The following is a 15,216-nucleotide window of genomic DNA, read 5'->3' as shown; positions in this document are numbered from 1 at the left end:
GTCTGCCTGTTCATGGGATCACAGATGGGGGTGCTAGGTGGAGAGCAGAGTGGAAGTACAGGGCACCGGTGCTGTATGTGTGGACAGGTGCATAGATGACATGTCCTATGTGGCTCATGGATCATGTCTTCATATTGAGTTAGTGGGATTCATGGCCCTTCGTTGGGTTGTTTCCCACTTACTATGAGCCTCTTCTCATCTTGCCTGCCCACTTGCCCCACTTGGCACCCATGCCAAATCTCTCAGCACTCTAGGGTGATTAGAAATAAGACAGACTCTTGGGCAATTTCCTACATGACTAGGGAAAGCCAGTCACCTCCTAACAACTCCCAGGCTCCCATGGGAGAAATGAAGGGGTCTTTCATGACATTCAACTGTGCTGCCACAGAAGATGGGCAAAGGATTACATGAAACTGTTTCAGGGTTTTGTGTCTTCGGTAGATTGTTGTCCCTCTCCCCTGAATTGGACTCTTAACAAAGTATTTTTATATGTGGAGAGTCAGAACATTGGTATTTCTATGGGGAAATGAAGACTGAAAACAGTTATTCTGTAACCTTGCCTACATCTTTCCTGAGTTCTCATGCCACTATGCTACCATTTACATTTACCGAAGTGTGGGTAACTTGCAAGTGTTCTGAAGAATACTTTTGTTCATTTTCCAGTTTGGAAATCTGAAAGAACCTAGAGGCTCAGATATGGCACTGATTAATGAAACCTTGAACTTGCTTGTGTAAGGCCTTAGTTTCCATCTCTGGTACTATATATATATATTTTTTCCCCACTCCTGGGCTTGAGTTCAGGGCCTGAGCACTGTCCTTGGATTTTGTCAAGGCTAGAGCTCTATCACTTGAGCTTCAGCACCATTTCTGGCTTTTTTTTTCCTATGTATGTGGTACCGAGGAATCGAACCCCAGCCTTCGTGCATGCTAGGCAAGCACTCTACCACTAGGCCAAACTCCCAGCCCTGGTACTATTTTTTAATTAATTGTTTTTAAAAAGAACCTGAGAAATATCTAGTCCAACCTTTCATTTTGCAAACAAGTAAACTCAAAAGCTTGAGAGAAACTTAGCCAAGGTTACCCAAATGAATCATGGAATGAGTAGACTGAGAAGCTAGATCTAATCATTTCATCTCCTGAAAATGCCATGAAGAATTGTAAAATTACCGCTTTATAATAGAGATGTGTTACCTAAACTGCCTGTTCTTGAATTGATTCTTAGGAACTGTTCTTGCCACATTCTTTAAGTACAAAGAAAAGCACCATATTGTTCTGAATTCATATAATCAGTTCTGAGGAATGACATTATTGTAATTGCTTGGTCCTTGAGTCAACTAGCAATGTACCAATCATTAAGATCAAAATCATATAGAAATTCAAGGAAATCTTGGCAATGCATAAATGCATTTAGGAATAAAAGTCAAATTTGAACCTACTGACCTTGGCAGTTTTCCTTTGCGAGAGCACAGAAAAGCCTCAGTGACCATGGAAATTAAAACTGTATCCTAAATAAATGAGAAGTATTCAAGATAAGAAGAGCCAAGGAAAGAATAACAAGCAGCTGAAGCCTCGGAACACCAATCAGGGTTTTGAAGATACATTTGGGATTCCATGAAATAGATGAGGTATTGGAGAGAATAATAATACCAAACCCTAGGAATCATTCTCTTATCATGGGCACAGTCCAATCAATGTGGCAGCACACAATTTGAATTAAAATGTAAATTTCAAAACTAATTATGATTTCCAAATAGCAGATGGTAATTCAGTTAGAAACACAATCCAAAGTATGATTCGTTCAGTTGGCTAAAAACGATTTGATGAAACAGAATGGAAAACACAGTGCACTCTGGTCATACATTTCAGAATGCATTGAACTTGTGGGCTTGTTATACACATGTTAATGAATTCATCAGGCTGCTACTGAACCAGAATCCGGAGTTTCTTTGTAAAGTAGCACCAAATAATTACAAAAACCTAGAATCAACTCAGCCATGTAAGAGGACCTCTCCAAAAACAATTCAGAACACCTGAATGCCTTGTATGGTCATATACCACATAATTTTCCCTAGATTTGGTCAGATGTAACAGTGTCAATATCTATTTTATTATTAGGTGCATGTGCCTCAATTTTTTATTATAGTGAAGTACTTATACAAAGGGATTTTAATTCAACATGTCCATTTATGAGTACAATGTATCTGGATTAAGATCACCCCTTCCAACATTCTCCCCATCTCTCTCAATCCTCCCCCACATACAAACACCTCTCAAATTACCTAGTTCCATTTTCACATATGTACATTGGGTCTCCATTTTTGCTAGGACTCTCTCATATGGCTGTGCTCTTGCCATAAAGAGCTCAACGCTCTTGCCAGAGCTCTTTGCTCTGCAAAAAAAAAGGGAGCCAGGCTTCCTGCTATGCTGTAAAAAGAAACCTCCTACCAGATGTTAGAATTGGATGTCAGAGGCCTTAGCTATCAAAATTGTGAGCAATAAATTTATTTGATCATTTAAAATATTTTGATTTGGGAATGATACTATCTATGACTTAAAACAAAATGTGCTAAATCTTTAGGGTACCTACAAAGCTTTGAGGGTGCTCACAAATCTTTTAAGCAGGGCTAGACTTTGTCATTAAAAAAATGTGCTCCTTAATAATATTGATGGGAACCTGTTGCTTAGAAAGAGGACATGTAGGTATCATGTCTTTGCTTCCAAAAAGATCTAGTACTTAACTGAAAAGCCTCAGTGCAACTCATCTACATGGCAGTACTTGTTTTCAGCAGCAGAAAGCATAACCACAGACAGTTCTGTCACTACAACAGGTCGGATCAGCCAGTGATAGCCACATTTGAAGTATTTTCTTGCAGAAACTGGTTAGGAGTGTTTCATTCTCTTTCATTCTTGTATTTTTTATGCCACTTAAGGACAGAAGTCCCAAGAAACCATGCCTGCCAACATCTTTTTCTTATTGTAATGGGTAGAGGGCTTACAGTTATATTCGCCAAATAGTAGGTGCATTACTTCTCACACATTGATACCCCTTCTCATGTTTTTGTCTGCCAACATCTTGATTTTACCCCTCCAGCCTTCAGAACTTTGAGAAATGTGGATATTAAAAGATTTGGTCCATGAAGTCAAAATAGGGATAAAGTACACGAAAGTACTGTACACATGTGTGAGAACAACACATTCAAAAGTCATGATAGAAGAAAGGAAAGAGCTTGCTTTTTACTGGACCATGTAGCCATAGACACACCCTCAGTGAGGGCTGAACAGGAACACCTTTAAGCAAAGATGACAATTAACTTAGGTAAATCAGGTTGCTGATTGTGCCATTATGTTTTCCTTCAGGAACAGTGTCTTCTAGTAACAGATTGTGTCTAAGTGACTTGCCAAGCAAATGAAGCCAATTCAAAAAGGTTTGCTTGAAATGATTCCATAGCCACACCCAGGTGCTTTAGAGACCTTAGTAAGAACATGGAGAAATTCCAGGCAGTGACAAGAAATGTGGATTTCATAGGCCTGTGGATAATGTGGATTATTAGCAGGCATGAGGAAAAAACAGGATGATAAGGAGATAAAAACTAAAGTTTGTAGCTGTATTTTCCCACCTGTCAGTTAAAGCCCTGAGCCCCATTTCAAGAATAAAACCTTTAAATATGTCTGCCAGGCACTGGTGGCTCACCTCAGTAATCCTAGCTACTCAGGAAGCTGAGATCTGAGGATCAGGATTCAAAGCCAATCTGGATATGAAAATTTGTGAGGCTCTTACCTCCAATTAGCTACCAAAGAGCCAGAAATAGAGCTGTGACTCTACTCCGTGGAGCTAGCTTGAGTGCAAAAGCTCAAAGAACAGCGTCCAGGCCCTGAGCTCAAGCCCCAGAATCAACACCAAATAATAAAAGAAACTCTAAACATGTCAAAAAAGAACATAAGGTCATAAAAAGAAACTTTATATCAAAACAAAATAGATTTATAAATTCTAACATAGTAATTATTCTTTATTAATATGAAAGTACAAAATTATGTCAAAACTATTTTGAACAATAAATATAAATTGTACTTTTAGAAGATCTATAATGGCTTTAGTATATTATAAAATGGCAGATTTCTATTGATGGCAAAGTTACAAGAACAGAGCAATACTATTTTCTTGTATAAATTCACAATAAAATACAAAGTTATAAATTTTAGTTCTAGATTGAAAGTCACAACTTATCCCATACTAGGAACTTGTGATTTAAGGACCTGTCTGGACTTAAAAATAAATCGTAGTCTACCCTAAGAAGCCATTCTAAGACAGGAGTTGGGGAATGAAGAAGGTAGAGTAAATAAGCTGTCACTAGGATATGCCTAACTCCAAATATTTTTTATTTTCTTTTGTTTTTGATTTTTGTTGGCCCTGGGGCTATCTGAGCTTTCTCACTCAAGGCTAGCACTCTACCGCTTTGAGCCACAGTGCCACTTCTGGTTTTCACCTGGTTGATTGGAGATAAGAGTGTCACAGACTTTCCTGTCATTGGCTTCCATTCATAATCCTCACATCTGGGCCTCCTGAGTAGCTAGGATTACAAGAGTGAGCCACTGGCACCTGGATTGTCTTTAAAATATTTTGTTGCTAGGGAAGGGGGGAAAACAAGATGAGGGGTGGGAGTGCGGGGGAGGGCAATGGGGACCAAGACATGTGAAAGGGTATCAATGTATGGGAATTAATGCACCATCTATCTGGCAAATATCATGTAACCCTTCTATTAATTACAATAAAAAATATATGAAAAAATATTTTGTTGCTGTTGTTAGTTTCAGGGTTTGATCTCTGGGCCTGGCTTCTCTCCATGAACTTTTTCACTCAAGGCTAGCACTCTACCACTTAAGCCACAGCTCCACTTCCAGATTTTTAGTGATTAATTGTAGATAAGAGTCTCCTGTGGACATTTCTACCCCAACTGGCTTTGAACCGCAATCCTTAGATCTCAGTGTCCTGAGTAGCTAGGTTTGCAGATGAGAGCCACCATCCCCTAGCTTACCAAATAGTTTTGCTATTATTAAGATGTTGTCCAGAGTAGCTACCATTTGATAAGTCAAGTAATGAGTACAATGAATACTGAATACCAAGATCATATCTGTTGACTCTTCCTCCTCTTTCTGTGCCCTCCCTTGCCCCTGCTCCGCCTCCATGACTCCAGCTCTGTTAGAATCTGAGCAAAGGTACAAATGGTGCTTCTTAGCTGTGTACCTACCATTCCCAAGCTTTTCTCACCACGGCTTTATTGCTTTGTTTTTGAGGATTGAACCTAGGGCTTACTATTTCCTGTAATTTCCTTGGTGAAAAATTGGGGCTTAAAAATTCCCAGCAGGTAACGTAGAAATAAGAACTAAGCCTCCCTTTGTCTCTGCAAATCCTTCGTGTGTGGAATGGCAAACCAAAGTGGGGCCAAATGGAACTTGGTGGCACTTGGTACTAAGGCCTCATGCTAGGACAGGAGAACAGTCCTAGGACAGGAGAACAGTTCTGAGTCACTGTGTCATCTTGGCAGAGAAGCAGTTGTACAATGAATGGAAGCCATTGAATTTCAAAGGTGTTTGGTCTTTGATTTTATTTCAAAATATCAGCAACCTTGGTAGGGTTCTCTTACTCTCTGGATGTCCATCTCACTAGTTCTGTTATGAAGGTGTACACCTTCCCTTACCATGGCTCTACTTACTACTAACTATCTCACAATAGCATTTACCAAACACTCTCTAATACACTGGCATTTCGGAGTTCTTGATTTCCATGTAAAAAGTCTGAAGATCTTGGTTTGAAGTTTACCCTGGAGAAGTCCATGAGACTTAACTACCAAAAAGCTAGAAATGAAGCTATGGATCAAATAGTAGAGCACTCGCATTGAGCACAAAAACTCAGGGACGATGCCTAGGCCCTGAGTTCAAGCCCCAAGACTGGAATATTTTTTTTAGTTCATATTGATATCATTTACATCTGAGGCAGCACTGGGGTTTCTGCCCTCTCCCTTCCTTTGTCCCTTAAGATAAGAGGAGAATTTTCTTTCATCTTTTATGTCTTTCCTCATACCAAGTGAAAGGAGGCAAATCAGTATAATTGTATACTGACATTACATCATGACAGGTGGTGTGTGTCTGATAGGCTTCTGTAATAAAGAATATAAATATTTAGAACCAAAAGGCCAACTATACTGGTTAAAAAAATAATGGAATAAAGACAGGAACTTGCTAGAGAGGTGGGTGGAATGGGAAGGAAGCATGAAAACAGGGGAAAAAAGGCTGACTTCCTGGTAACACAGGAAGTAAATTCCTGACTCAGGTGACTTGATAGAAAGAAAAACAAGTTTGTGGAAATCTTTCCATTTTATCCCTGATTTTTTAGAAGATGTTTTGTGGAGTTTGTGGCTGATCCCATATGCCTTTCTAGCTACTGTAGCTAGCTTACTATAAATTGTATTTTGTAAGAATATTAAGATTGTATCTTTGGATTTTTTTTCCTTAACCCTCAATAATCTCATCACTAGCTTATCACCTATTCTATCACCTGGCATTCCTTTAGTCATTGTTTCACTATTATTCATTAATATTTTATCCACTAATTAATAATTCAGTGTTGCTTAATTATCAATTCATTAGTAATGAACTGATACATGAATTATTAGTTGATTACCATAAATATATTGGTTTCAAATAATTATCTTATACTTTCTATAGGTAAGACATCTGGGCAATGTGTAGTTAAATCCTCTGCTCAGAATCTCATGGAAGGCTGAAAATCCAGGTGTGATGACATCTGAGCCTCAAGCTTTCTTTTACCTGTATTCAAACTGTCGGCAGAATTCCCCAGCTTCTCACTGGCTCACAGATTCCAGAGATCGCCTTTATGTGCTATTCCTTGCTTGTCTTGTTTCTTCAGGGCAAGAAGGTGATTCTCAGTTATCTACTACAAGGTTGTCATATATAAAATAATGTAACCGACAGAGTGGGTATCACAGCATCTATGCCATAGGATGTAATTCAACTAAAGGAGTGACTATCCTACCATTTCTCTAGTTCCAACTCCCAAAGTGAAGGAATCCCACAGAGGGATGATCCCAGGTGGTGACAATCATGTGGTCCAGCTAGAATTTGGCCCACCCAGTATAGCTGCAGGAACACAAGAAGACAAGCAGGAAGTGGAGAGCTCTTAAATGATTAGGAGTAAGGAATGGGAATGTTAGAAACATGCTGGCAAATGGAAGAGAGCTGAGTGCAAAATATTGGAGAGAATTTAAAAGTCCTGTCTGACAATGGGCAGTATGGAAGGCAGACATTAGAAAGATACACTGAAAAGATCAATGGAGCCACCACAGACAACAAGACAGAGATTACCCAGAGGTCTTTTTTGTTTTTGTTTTGTTTTGAAAACCAAAAATGATTTGTTTGGGGTCTTTGTTGCCAGTCCTGGGGCTTGAACTCAAGGCCTGGGCACTGTCCTTGGACACTTATTGCACAAGTGCCCTGCCACTTGAGCCACAGCACCACTTTCTGGCTTTTTCTGAGAATGTGGTACTGAGGAATCAAACCCAAGGCTTCATGCATACTAGGTGAGCACTCTACCATTAGGCTTCGCTCCTGGCCCCAGAAGTTGATTTTTTTTTTAAGGCCAATAAAAACATGAAATGCTCACTATCACGGGCCATCAAGGAAATGAAAATCAAAACAACACTGAAATTCTTTCTTATTCCAATAAGAATGGCCATCATCAAGAATATGATCAGCAGCAAATTTGGAATGGGGGGGGTGATGTAAGTAAAAGTAACCCTATTATACTGTTGATGAGAATGTAAACTAGTACTAAAGACACTTGCACATCCATGTTCATTGCTGCACTATTCACAATAGCCAAGTTTTAGAAATAGAATAGAAGCCCTACAATGGATGAATGTATCAAGAAAACGTCACACACACACACACACACACACACAGAGTGAAACTTTACTAGGAAGAATGTAATCTGCAGGCATATGAACAGACGTGGAAAAAATTATGTGAAGACTAAAAGAAACTAAAAGATAAAAAGTCTGCGTGTTTTCTAAACTGTAGAAGAAGTTGGATATAAATTATAAACATATGAGAAAATATATATGGTGCTGAAAGCTGTTTTTAGGGTAAGATGTTAAGGGCATACAAATAGAGAAAGGAAGAGTTTCACATACAGTCATTATATTCAATATATATAAGTAAACACAGGACCAGGGGAGGGGTGGGATTGGGAGAGGGTGAGGACAATAGAAAGGTGACATTGATGAAGATGTGCAGGACTTAAAAACTGACATGTTAAATAGAAATCCTTTGTACAACTACTTTAAGATAAATTTTTACTCAAAAAAAAAGAGTCCATTACAAATTCTGCTATTAGACACCTATTTATCCCTTCTTGAAAACTGACATCAACTATTTTAATTGCTTCCCATTAATTTTGGGTTTACTTTGATTTGTATCGCTTATTTTTAGCTTAAACTTTATTTTCATTAATTTCACACCAATGTATGCTCATAATAAATCTCAACATAACCCAATTTTGTTTTTTATTAAGTTCGAAACATCATTAGACCTAGCGTTCAAATGGACCTTACTCCTTTATCTACAAGCTACTTTCTAAATGACAATTATGTTTTTAATCCTAAGTACCTAATGTTCCTTAATTTAGGTATTGCTCAAAGCATTGTCTCTAGTTGACTAGTTTGTCTCCTATAATCTCAGTGACAGTTATGATCAGCAGTTTATCCAGATTGACAACAAAATAACTAAATGCAGTTAATTGCTTTATACATTCTTCATGTGGTTATACATATTCAAAGAGATAATATCTATAACTATCTTAAATATATAACAAATGTCAGCTTCTACTATAATTTTTTTACTTGTTGTGCCATAGTAAACCAAGTGGCAAATACTATTATTAAGTCAACAACTGGGAAAAAATAGCAATGTGTAGTTAAGAGATTAGTGGGAGAAGCTCTTATTGACATGTTTCCCAATGTATTCTACAAAACTCCAAAGGGGCCGAGATTTTGTCTGTTCTTTTCATTGATGCTTTCCCAGAACCTAGAAGGGTATCTGGCGCATAATGAGCTCTCAAGGAATATAATATTTAATAAATGAAACAATACTCTTTCTAATTATCATCTGCACTGTGCTGTACATGGCCTTAACAAAGCATGGACAAGGTAGAGACATAGCTTAGAAGTGTTGAAAATGCATTATGTTTTTTTTTTGCCAGTCCTTGGGCTTGAACTCAGGGCTTTCTCAAGGCTAGGGCTCTACCACTTGAGCCACAGCACCACTTCTGACTTTTTTCTGTGTACATGGTACCAAGGAATTGAACCCAGGGCTTCATGCATGCTAGGAGAGCACTCTACCACTAGGCTACACTCCCGGCCCCACATTCTATTCTTGTTGGAAGACATCATCAAAAATTTATTCATGTTACAAATATTTTTGAGTATTTTGTGCTTAGATATATCAATGTTGTATAAAAAGTAAGTAAATAGATGTACAAAAAATAAATAAATGTTTTCAGAAAGAATGACATCGTTCCATTTGTAAGGAAATGGAAAGACTTGGAAAAGATCATATTAAGTAAAGTAAGCCAAACCCAAAGGAACAATGGTTTCCCTCATTTTTAATAATTAGGACACATCTAGGACTCTCCTAGCAGAGGATTACAATAGCAAAATACCTAGATTAATAAGGTCATATAGGATGAGACTAAATGAAAGGATCTCTAAGATATGAAAACAAGAGATTTATCTTGTGTGATTGGTGTTCTTACTGTATTGAGTTATTTCTCTTCTCTTTTGTTGCCATTTAGTTAATCTCATATTGTTACCTTACCTGACTGTGTTACCTGGTATATTGTATATACATTTGATTATTGAAATAAGAAAAGGAAGGGGGGGAAACAAGATTGGGAGAGGGTGGAAGGAGGGAAATGGGGAAAAAACAAGAGAAAGGATATCAATGTGTGAGAAGTAATGTACCTACTATCTGGTGAATGTAACTGTAATCCCTCTATACATTACAATAAACAATAGATGTACAAAATAAAAACAAGTGTATGAGACACTACTTCTTTTCTCAAGATCTTCCTTGAATGCGGAAAATACTTGGATGCTAGTATTTCTGTTGTTACATAGAAATTAGCAGTGAAGTACAAACAAAATCATTTAGGAGTGAACAAAAATGAAAGAGTAATGTAGAGAAGGGATTGGTCCCAGACCCAAGTTCATCCTGTGCGCTCTTCTGGAATAGACCATGAGCTAAGGATGGTTTGTTTCATTTTATTTTATTGTCATTTGTAAGGCTTGAACTCAGGACATGGTCCCTGTCCCTGAGCTTTTTTGATCAAGGCTAGTACCCTATCATTTTGAGACACAGCTTATAGACTTTCCTGCCTGGGTGTCTTCAAATCACGATCCTTAGATCTCAACCTCCTGAATACCTAGAATTATAGGCATGAGCCACTGGTGCCCAGCTGGATGGTTTTAAATTGTAATAAAAGCAAAGATTATGAAGAATATATATGACCAAAAAGGTAAAAAAAGAAAATACTCTCTGTTCCCTTGATCCTTTACAATATGTCTGTGGATACTTGCTCCAAACTTTAATAAACCAGAAGGCATCAGAGAAGGCATGTCCAAGGGACAGAGATTGGGACAAAGGAAAGGCACTTGAAAAAGAGAAATGACTTAGCTGAAATAATTTTTAACTGTGGGGATGGTGGACTTCATCAGAATATATTTAGAGAATATTGGTACTAAATCTCATTTGAGAGGATTATGAGATTTATGAAGGGGAGAAGTGGAAGAAAAAGTCTAGAATAGCTATCTGTGGTGCTGGGATAAAGAAGTGAATTGTGTAGTAATGTAAGATATCACAGCTACCAAAAAAACCTCAGCATTTCTTGGAGTTTTGTTATAGTCTCTCATTAAGAACTCTAATGATGGAAGTAAAGCTGATTTTTCTCAGAAGAGATAACCAGTAATGCAATTTTTATCACTAACCAGTGATAAATTCAACAGTGAATTCTGCTCACATAACTTACAGCAGCCATATATACATTCATCTGTCTCTCTTTCTTGCCCATCGCCTTGCTCAAGCATCTAGCTCCCTGAAAATGTGAAGCTGTGACTTCAAATAGGACTTCAGACAGACCTTCCAGTGCAGCTTTGTTTAACATGACACTATGCTATTAATACATGACACTATGTTATTAATAATATTCACCCAACAACTCTCAGAGCCCCTGTTTCACCCTCATTTAGTGGCAATCTCCAGCAATCAAATAATTGTGCTTTTCTGTCTGGCTCAAGCACAGATGCACTTATACAGATTGGTCTGTTGGTCAGTTCCATTTGCTGACAGCTCAGCAGGGAGGGCTTTATTTTATTCAGTACATAAAGCTATGCATGCATTGGAACCTGAGATACAGAAGAAAGAATAAAAAGGACAGAGGAAGGAAATGGAAAAGATTTGTTGAAATGGAATGAAGTGGAAATCACTTGGGCAAGTCTCCATTTGGGGACTGGTATGCAGGTTATACCAATTTCCTCTAAAATCCTAGTTTCCTCTAAAATCCTAAGTAACTCCGCTGGCTTTCCTCACAGAGCCTTTATCCACAAAAATAGAAAGAAAAAAAAATTCAGTTACTCACTTTGCAAGCCAATTTCCTCATTTGTGATATAAAGCTATTAGAGAGCAAGTGTCCCTACGTTTTCTTCCCTTTAATAAAATACACAATTCAATGACTTTTGTCAAAAAGCATATAACAGACAAACATGGTGTTGTTTCTTTCTTCTTAATGCCAAAACAAAGATCTTCCTCCTGCACAGTTCCCATTTTGTTTATTTATTTATTTAGGTCAGTAATGTGGTTTGGAATTGGCCTGGGCATTATCCCTGAGCTCTTCAGTTTAAGGCTAGCACTCTACCACTTCAAGCCGCAATGCCACTTCTGGTTTTCTGGTGGTTAATTGGAAATAAGAGTCTCACAGACTTTTGTGTCCAGGCTGGCTTTGAACTGCGATCCGCAGATCTCAGCCTCCTGAGTAGGTAGGATCACAGGCGTGAGCCACTGGCACCCAGCCATAGTTTCCATTTCTCTGATTCCCTTTTAGCAAAAAAATGACTTGAAACACATTTTGTTGAGTCTGAGTTCAGCATAAACATGAGGTCTTCCAGCCTTAAATGCTAGACGCTGATATAGGAATATGACACACACTCCCATCCTGCCAAAAGATTTTCACAAACATCACCAATCAATCATCTCCATTCTTGGATTTGATAGAGTTATGCACTCCATTCTTCATTGAGCATTTTCTTCACCGGGCTTTTAGGATAGCAGTCACCTGCTTCTGAGCACCATCTTCAGTCTAATTTTCTAGGTTTTCCTTATATCACCAAATTCCATACACAGAAGTCTTCAAAACACAGCATTCGCTCGGCTCCATGCATGGACATGAATGATTCATTGGTTTCTGGCCTTGAAGGTAACCTGTAGGCTGATGACGTCCACAGCTGTCTCTCAACATCAGACTTGGACATCAAGCTTCCTATTTTGGATACGTAGTTGACATTTGGCATTTACTGGATCAAAACCCACCATTCCTAGCTCTTCCTCAAATCTTTCAAATCTCTTCAAGCAATGACTCCATCCTTCCCACTCCCCAAGCCTACAGTTTAGGTGCCATTCTTGCCAATGGATTTGTTCATCCATCAGCAAAATCTACTATTATCTTCAGAAGGCCAGACATGGTACGTCCCGGTTGAGTTACTACAGTACCCTCCTGTGTGCATGTGTGTGCGTGCACCAGTAGCCAGTACTGAGACTTGAACTTAGGGCCTTGTTGGCTCAAGGTTTGAGCTATACGTCCATTGTTAGTTTTTGCTGGTTATTTAGAGATACAAGTCTCAGATTTATCTGTCTAGCTTTGAATAGCATCAGTCTTTAGATCTCAGCTTCCTGAGTTGCTGAGATTACAAGCGTGAGACACTAGTACCCAACTGCAGTACCTTTTTAAGAAACAGATTTCATTAGTACCAGTAGCTTCATTGTTCTTATGGCACCAGGGTTTGAACTCTGGGTCTCAAGCTCTTACTCAGCTTCTCCCCTCTCTGCTGACATTCTGCCACTCCAACCAGGCCTCCACTTCTAGCTTTTTGTTGGTTAACTGGAAATAAGAGTCTTATATATTTGTCTTCCTAAACTTTGTCTTTGAACTTCCGTCTTCAGATCTCAGCCTCTTAAGTAGATAGGATTACAGGCAAGGCTTACCGAGTACCTACCTGGCTGGCAGAACCCTCTTTACTGCTCTTTTACTGCTCACCAGTTGGGAACAAATGATACACTGCCTTGGGCGGTGCCTGAGGTACACTTGAAGGATAAGGCACTTTGAACCACTTTAACAAAATTCTATACACTGCTTGGCTTAAAAGTAACAGACTATAAAGGTTGGGAAATGAAGCATTATTTTTTTTTAGAATGCTTCTTCAAAAAGTCAGATTCTAACTACCTAGTGGGCTTATAGGTTTCTTAGCTTTTTTTTTTGTGGTTGCAATGCTTGAATTCAGGATCTGGTGCTGTCCCTAAGCTTTATTGCTCAAGGCTAATGCTCTATCACTTTGAGCTATAGCTCCACTTCCAGTTTTAAGGTGATTAACTGGAGATAAGAGTCTTACAGACTTCCCTTACTGGGCTTGTTTTGAACCACAGTCCTCAGATCTCAGCCTCCTGAGTGATGCAGTTGTAATTCACCAGTACCTGGCTTTTATTTTTTTTCATGCCAGTTCTGGGGCAAAAACGCAGGGTTTGGGGGCTGTCCCTGGGATTCTTTTGCTCAAGACTAGTTCTATCACTTGAGCCATAGTATCACTTCTTTTTTTTTAAATTTGTGCTACACTTTTATTTTTTTTAATGTTTTTTTCATATATTTTTATTGCAATTAATAGAAGGGTTCCATGATATTTGCCAGATAGAAGGTGCATTAATTCACATACATTAATACCCTTTCACATGTCTTGGTCCCCATTTCCCTCCCCCCTACCCCCAGCCCTCATCCTGTTTTCCCCCCTTCCCTATCCAATTTCAAATAACCAAATACAAATGTATCCGATATATCAGGTAACAAAGTGAGATACTGTCACAATATGAGATAACCAAGGGACAGTAAAAGAGATGAGAGATAACATAGTACCTTAAGGACAACAATCATTCATTATATGGCTTATGTTTCTATATCCTAGAGATCCTTTCATTTAGCGTCATACTATATGGCCTTATGTATCAAGGTTTTGCTCTATTGCAAATCTCTGCTAGGAGAGCCCAAGGTTTCTACTGATTATGACAAATGAGGGAAACCATTGAGCCTAAGTTTCTTTGAGTCTGGCTTACTTCATAGTATCACTTCTTGCTTTTCAGAGTAGTTTTGGTGATCAGAGTCTCATAGACTTTCCTGCCCAACCTGGCTTCAAACCACAATCCTCAGATCTCACCTTCTTGAGTAGCTAGGATTACAGGCATGAGCACCAGTGCCTGGGTTTCTTGGCATCTTTTTTTTTTTTTTTTTTTTTTTTTTTGCCAGTCCTGGGCTTGAGCTCAGGGCTTGAGCACTGTCCTTGGACTTTCTCAAGGCTAGAGCTCTACCACTTGAGCCTCAGCACCACTTTCGGCTTTTTTCTATGTATGTGGTACCAAGGAATCGAACCCGGGTCTTCGTGCATGCTAGGCAAGCACTTTAACCACTAGGCCAAACTCCCGGCCCCGTTTCTTGGCATCTTTTAAGAAACTGAACAAACAGCAGTCATTTCATGAAGTTGCAAGAAATAGCTTCTTACAAAACATAAATCACAATTATGGGTATTTGCAGTGTGCATATGAATACATTTGTTCTTTAGGTCACAATGTAGAGACTACTTACTAAAGGTCATAGTCAAAGCATGTTTGAAAGTCACAGCACAAGACTAAGATTCATGTTACTTTACAGTGACAGGCTATTAAAACTAAAACTAGCCGGGTGCTGGTGGCTCACACCTGTGATCCTTGCTACTTGGGAGGCTAAGATCTGAGGGTCGTGGTTCAAAGCCAGTTTGGGCACAAAAGTCCGTGGGACTTTTATCTCCTGTGGCTCAAGTGGTAGAGCACTTGCTTGAACTGAAGAGCTCGGGG

This window comes from Megascapheus bottae, chromosome 1 (assembly GCF_031878675.1).
Source record: "Megascapheus bottae isolate mThoBot1 chromosome 1, mThoBot2.hap1, whole genome shotgun sequence".
Lineage (NCBI taxonomy): Eukaryota > Metazoa > Chordata > Mammalia > Rodentia > Geomyidae > Megascapheus > Megascapheus bottae.
The sequence above is the reverse complement of the archived record's forward strand: the minus strand, read 5'-3'. Positions refer to the sequence as shown.